Raw genomic sequence first — 7611 nt, 5'->3', positions numbered from 1 at the left:
GGACCCACTTCCAGGATTGTCCATTCACATGGCTGGCAAGTTGGCGCTGGTTGTCAACTCGAGCCCAGGTGGGACCTAGGACTCAGGGCTCAGGCTTGGTTTCTTTCCAAGGGACTCTCAGTGTGGCCTGGGCCTCCTCACACTGTGGTGGCTGGGTTCCCAGGGTGACTATCCTGAGAACCAAATGGAAGGTAGATTGCCTCTTATGATCTGGCTTCAGGTCCCGTGGTGTCACTTCTCCCGAGTTCTATCAGGCGAGGCAGTCCTAAAACTCTCCAAATTTCAAAAGGGAGGGCCTAGATTTGACCTCTTGATGGGGATCGAGCGACAAGGTTCTCCAAGAGCATGTGGAACATGAGTCACAAATTACCCCAATAATGTTCCTACTGAAGGCTCTGGACTGGAGGCCTGCTCCAGAGGGAAAGGAAGAGCCCTGGATGGTTTGGCTCAATGAATAGAGTGTCGGACTGGGGACCTAAGGGTTCCGGGTTCGATTCCAGTCTAGGGCACGTACCTTGGTTGCAAGCTCTTCCCCGGCCTGGGCCCTGGCTGGGGCTCATGCAAGAGGCAACCAATCGATGTGTTTCTCTCACATCGATATTTCTCTCTGTCTTTCCTTCTCTCTTCCACTCTTTAAAATTCAATGGAAAAATATCCTCAGATGAGGATTTAAAAAAAAAAGGAAAGAAAGATATGAGCAGGTGGTAAAAAGGTTTACAAAACATACTAGCTTTGTACCTAGACTAGTTTTGTACATAACTAGGTTTTTTAAAAGGAAATGAACCAAAAGGATGTACTCTTCTTACCACGCATTTCTGAGTTTGTGGAGCAACCTTAAACCTGAGCTTCCTGAACATATCAAGCCTTCCCATGTCCCTGTGTCATTACACATCATTTTCTCTTCTTAAGGTTCCCTCACTCCCTTCTCGGCCTAGAAAACTCATTTTCACTCTTCCAGACCCACTCCGCACTCCCAGGCAAGAGCAGTGTCTTGTTTATTCGAGCCCTTATTTACCCCTTGTGTGGTAATTTCCCCGGGACCTGTTTGGGTTTCCAACTTCACTCACCACCGTTTGAATTCCTAAACCATAGGAACCACATGTTAGTTATAATTATGAGCTCTCCCCTCCCCCATTTTTATCCATGCTTGTAACTCCCACCTCCACACACTATATTTCTGGCCAACTCCTATTCATTCCTAAAAACCCAAATTGACTTACACTTTCTCAGTAAAGTGTTTGTTATCTCCTCCTGCTTGAGTTACTAACTTCATATTCACAGGCTAGCTCTATGACAATGCTCAGGTGTTGTGGTGTAATTAATTAGATGCTATGCCAGCTTCTAGGGGCCGGGATTAAGTGAAAATATTTTTGGCTGAGACCAGTTCCCCAGAACCAGACCTTGAGATGAGAATTCATGTGCAAGTGATTTCTTAGAAGAAACTCTTAGCCGTGAGGAGAGCAGGCCACCAACAGGAAGAAAGGATGACATCTGGGGCAAGGACCTGGAAAGAGTGCCTTTGGCCTAACCCTGCAGGGAGCTCTGGAATGTACGTTATGCCTCAGGATTCGTCACGATGGGAGGCAGAGAAGCTAAGGTTCATACTCCTGCACCCAACAGCCACTGCTCGAGAGGCGCCCCCCGCTACCCCCCCAGCCCAGGACATCAACCCCTGGCACCTCCAGCTCTCTGTGTTGGAAGAGGCAGTGCCAGTGGCCCCAAGGCAGGCGCCAGAAGACAGCCACGGGTGAAGCCACTCGAAGCACAGCACACAGGGTCTGGCTGGGACACCCACAGTGCCACCCAGCATTCTGGGGTTTAGTGAACGGCTGTGAAAAGGAGAAATGACTGGTGGACAGGGGACGCCACTGCCATCCGCCAATGATAATAGAGTCACACATTGAGAAATATATTTAACTCATTTCTGTGGTCCTGAACTGAAAAAAAAAATGGAATCTCAAGACAATTCTTCGCAAGCTTTTGCTAGTAAACTGGAACACATGAATGTTTTTCTAGCAAAGTAAAATGACTACAATTAATTCAAGAAGAGAAAGAAAATTTACACAGACCAGTATTTATGGATGAAAGTTACAAAATATTTCAAAAAATGGCCTGCTCTACCAGGTCTAGAGAGTACATTGTGTGAATTCTTAGAACCTTTGAAAACACATTGATTTATTTATCCTCACCCCAGGATATGTTTTTATTAATTTGAGAGCAAGAGGAAGGGAGAGAAAGTAAGGGGGGGGGCGGGCAGAGAGAGAGAGAATGAGAGAGAGAGAGAGAGAGAGAGAGAGAGAGAGAGAGAGAGAGAGAAATACTGATGTGAGAGAAACATTGATCAGTTGCCTCCCATACGAGTCCTGACCGGGGACAGAACCCGCACGCAACCTATTGGTGTACAGACGACAACCATCTGGCCAGGGCTGAAAACACATTTAAATTGTTGCAGAGCCTAAAGATAATAGGGACCCTTCACAGTTGTTTTTAAAAAGCTGGCAAACTGGGTAACCTGCTTTGGGCCCCCTTCCTGCTGCCCTCTTGTGGCAGGAAGTCTGCTTATCTCCCAATAAACTTTGTTTCAGCCAGAAAAAAAAAGAAAAGAAAAGAAAAGAAAAGAAAGCAGGCAAACTGAAACTTGACAAGGACAGTAAGCATGTACACAGACTGCAAATTGGCTTTCTTATAAAAAATATATATAAATTGCCCTGGGTGGCTTGCTCAGTGGTTAGAGCGTTGCCCTGCAGAATGAAGGGTTGTGGGTTGGATTCTGGTCAATAGCACGTACCTTTGTTGCAGGCTCGATCTCCAGTGTGTGTGGGAGGCAACCAGTCGATGTGTCTCATCAATGTTTCTCTCTCCCTCCCTTCCATTCTCTCTAAAAGAAAATCAATGAAAAAAATATCCTTGGGTGAGGATTAACAACAACAAAAAAAGAGATAAATTTCTGTATGCTATGTTAGCAAGTACATAAAGCAATACATTCAATGTGATCAATATGACACACACATGAATAGTTTGCAGTGGATAGTTGTCATTTTTGGCTGCCAGCATTAAACATAGTCTTTTTTTCTTTTTTTTGAGAGGATCTCAGGACAGATGGGAGGCACGCTGTCCTCCCTGTAGGGGATGTGGTCTCGTCCCTTCTCCCAGCAGCAAGTGACTAGACCAAGGGTCCAGCCCAACCACTTGGGGCCTAGAACGTGGACGGTGGTAGCAAGCATTCAAACACAAATTACTCACGAACAGTCATGGTGGCTATAGCAGAACCAAGAGTCCAGCCGTGTGGCTGCCACTGTGCAATGGTGGGCCAGCCTTGTGGCAGCAGCGCGTGTCCAGCTTCACTCATGTGCCCTTTTCCGGAGCGGGGGGCTTGGCTCTGTGCTGTCTTCCTGGGCTTTCTCAGTCTGACCTGAAGCTTTTCATGTCCTTAGAACAGCATAGTTTCTTTCCATAGGTCTGTGTAACATTAATAAATTGATTCCTGTTTGTTGATACTATGAATGGGATATTTTTATGCCATTATATTTTCAGTTGTTTGTCTCTAGGAGAAATTATTTTGTAATCAGCCACTGATGTACTGTAGTTCTTTCTCCTAATTTGCAGTTGGTTCTCCTGGTTTCTTTCAGGCATTCATGTCAGTGCATGAGATAATGACCTGGCCTCTTCCTTTATACTGTTTATACCTCATTTTCTCTCTCTCTCTTGTCTGAGTGCCCTTCCAGAATTCAGTTAAGTAGTAGTAATGAGAGTGGGAAAGCTTGATTGTTCCTGACACTAATAGCAATGCTTCCAGGCCTTTACTAGCAAGCATGATGCCTGCTTTTGGTTTGAGATATATATTATTTATTGCATTAAAGTGGCATCCACTTATTCCTACTTCAGAAAGGGTTATTATCAGAAATGGATCTGGAATTTTATCAAACGGGCGTCAACAGAGATGAGCCTTGGCTTTTTGTTTTCCTCTGACCCGTAGGCCCATCATAGATTCTTGATAGCGAAGAACATGAGCTTCTTTAAACTAACTGAGGCAGAAGAGGCGCCCATTGGAAGTACGGTATCGAGCAGCTCACCTGAAGACATGAAAAGCTTGTATAATTTTTAAAAGACACACTTTATTTTCAGGGAAGAGAAATTATGATGATGTCAATTTCACCTAAATTAATCTACATAAATTAATACCCTCAAAGGATTGAATTCTTCTGAGAGAACAACCAAACAGTGAATAAAATACTAGGAGGTGCAGCCCTACCAAACATTTCAATATATTCTAAATCTGTGTTATCGTGGATTATAGACACACAGCAATGAGATAGAACAGAATTTTTAAAAACCCTAAATATATGTGAAGTTTACTATGTGATTAAAAAGTGACATTATAAAGCAGGGGGAAGGTTAGATTGTCAAACATGGGCACCTCTCAGTCACAGCACTAATGTTCCCATATGGGAATGAGCTTACGATCTGTCACCTGCCCGAAGGTACAGGCCTCCTCACAGCAGCAGAGCCTCATCTGATTCATTAGTGGATACCTAGTGAGGTAGCCTTCATACAGATATTGATTATTTAGAGAGTGGAAGGGAGAGAGGGAGCGAGAGAGAGACATCCATGTGAGAGAGATACATCGCCCCGTTGTCTCCCACATGCACCCTGATGAGGGCCGGGATCAAGTTTGCAACCCAGGTATGTGCCCTTGATTGGGAATCGAACTCTTTGGTGCTCGGGCCAATGCCTAACCACTGAGCACACCAGCCTGGGGTCAGCTCTAATTTCTGTGAAGCACACGACAACAGAGGGATTCCAAGTAGCTTGGGTGGACTGGAGAGGAGAGCCAGCAATGGGGTCATATTCAGGCTATGCTCCACTTTAACTCCCACTTTAATAAATTAAAAAAAGAACATTTGTTAGCACCGAATGGTAGCATATGCATGCCAGGCGTGATGCCAGTAGAGAAAGGGTGTTCTGAAAAGCAGCCACCACCTGGATAGTCACATGGACAGAGCCTGTGGGAGGAGGCTGGGGATTGCTCGAAGCAGGTAGGAGAAAACCCCGTCTCGGCCAATTCCAGATCTGTCTGGGGCTCGAACTCTCCAGCTCCAGTTAAAGCTGCGCAGCCTCTGAGTTTGGGTTCTCCTTAAATCAGAGCCCGAGACAAAGACAAGCAGCAGGTGCTGAACTGGGGGTGCTGTCACAATGCAACGGCTTACACAGCTTATAGGTGTGGCTGACATTAGGGATGGGCTCCCGGCATGAGACATGGGAATGAAAAGCTTTTGCTGCTCAGTCTCCTTCTAAAGCAGTTTATTCATTCAACCAAACATATTAGACCCATGGTCAGTACTAGGCATGCATGTTCAGCAAAACAGCCCTAGTCTCTGCAGATTTGAGCAAGCGTGATGGGGGGCATGGACACCTGAGTCTCCGATGGAGATGTGCTTTTAAAGGAAAAGCAGCATGGGGAAGCTAACCGAGGGGCTAACTTCCAAGTGGGCTTCACACCCAGGGAGACCCCAAGACCCTCCCCACCTCTGAGAAACAAGCAAGCAAACGAACTCTGTTAACATAATGGTTGGATATTGTGATGAAATGTCAGACTGCTTGAAATGCCACCAAAAACTATTCCTTTTTATGCCTATGCCCCCCCCCCATCTTCATATTTGAAGAAACCCAACCACGTCTGAAAGGTCGTGCCCACCGTTTTCTTCCTGATGTCCGGATGAGTTAGTTCCACATGAGTGAGGAACGGATACTTTGATTAGGAGGTGAGAATGGAGGTGATTTGGGGGCTAGTGCAGAGCACCCTGGGGGTGTCACCATAAGGGTCCTGCTTACTGTGGGGTGGGAGGCCAAAGGGAAAAGCCAATGACTTTGCCATCTAGCGTAAGGTGGGATTTATGTTTTAAGAAGGGGAAGAGAAAGCCCTTCCCTGATCTCTCCCTTCTCTAGTAACCAGGTTCAGGCCAAGGGTGAGCAAAGAGGAGAATCTACAGAGGTCACACACCAGTGGATTTGGGGCTGACGGCAGCCCGAAGATGTACTTTTTTCCCTGCTGTATATTTTCTTTTTTAATTAAGTAAACATTTAAAAATAGGATTTCCCCCTTTTCTTTAAAAAATCGTACGATCTGATACCTCATTTCCACATGGAACAGTTGGCTGGGGCCGAGGGGCAGCCACCGCCTTAAGGATGCTCATTTGCAGTCTGCCCTTCCCGATGGTCAGAGTCCGTCACTTGTATTAACAGGTCAGCGTGACCACGGAAACATCAGGAGTCTTCAGCACATCTTGGTCCCGGTGAGAGTTGTGGGTCTGTGACCTTTCGTTTAGAGGTCAAGTCTAGGGGCGTTGAAACAAACTTGGGCTTGAAACAGTGAGCATCTCATCCACGTGAAAGGCTCTGCATTGAAGAGGGGGGTGTTGCGCGCTCAGCACTCAGCAGCTGTCAGCACCCCGGGAGTGCCAGCTGCGGGGCAGGCGGGGCAGGCGGTGGTATGGGAGTGCGGTGGTGCGGGAGTGCCAGCAGCAGGGGGGCAGGCGGCGGTGGTGCGGGAGTGCCAGCAGCAGGGGGGCAGGCGGCGGTGGTGCGGGAGTGCCAGCAGCAGGGGGGCAGGCGGCGGTGGTGCGGGCTGCACAACGGGCCGAGCTCCCGGCGCCCAGCAATAACCATGTGTCTAGGCAGGGTGATGGTGAACCTATGACACACGTGTCAGAGGTGACACGCGAACTCATTTTTTTGGTTGATTTTTCTTTGTTAAATGGCATTTAAATATATAAAATAAATATCAAAAATATAAGTCTTTGTTTTACTATGGTTGCAAATATCAGAAAATTTCTATATGTGACACAGCACCAGAGTGAAGTTAGGGTTTTTCCAAATGCTGACACGCCGAGTTCAAAACGTTCGCCATCACTGGCTCTAGTGAGTGAATGATGGCGGGCTGCAGCGGGACCTTATTATTATTATTTGTAATCCTCGCCCTAGGATATTCTTTCCGTTGAATTTTTCTTAGAGGGTTGAAAGGGTGTGTGTGTGTGTGTGGAGAGAGAGAGAGAGAGAGAGAGAGAGAGAGAGAGAGATACTGCGCCCGCAGGAAGAGGGGAGTCGAACCAGCAGCCCAAGTCCATGCCCTTGACTGGGAACGGAAGACTCGAACCCGGGACCCTGCGGTGCGCGGGCGGGCGCGAGCCACCCGGCCAGGCCAGCGGCACTGGAAGGCCGGGCTGCAGGAAGGGATCCTGATGATGCGGTTTCACTGCGACCCCGTGTCGCCTGGAAGTCGGGGCCGGGATGCGCGGGCTGGACACGCAGCGGCGGGGCTCGCCCGGCGCAGGTCAGGGTCAGGCCCTCACCGCCTCAGGGTCCGCTCAGGGCGGCCCCGACCCCCGCTCAGCAGCCTCCGCCGTGAGAGCTGGGACTCCCTCCGCGCCGGGACCGCCCACACTAGACATGGCGGGTCAGGCTTCACGCCGCAGGACCGCGCCGGAGCCGCCAGTCACCTTCGCGGCTGGCGGGGGAGGCGACGTCGTTCCCACAGTCAACATGGCGGCGGCGGCTTCAGCGCCAGAGGCGGGCGGCGCCGGCGGCGAGTCACGTGAGCGGCCCAGCTGGGCC

The sequence above is a fragment of the Myotis lucifugus genome, unplaced genomic scaffold (assembly GCF_000147115.1).
Source record: "Myotis lucifugus unplaced genomic scaffold, Myoluc2.0 scaffold_22, whole genome shotgun sequence".
Lineage (NCBI taxonomy): Eukaryota > Metazoa > Chordata > Mammalia > Chiroptera > Vespertilionidae > Myotis > Myotis lucifugus.
This window is presented reverse-complemented; position numbering follows the sequence as displayed.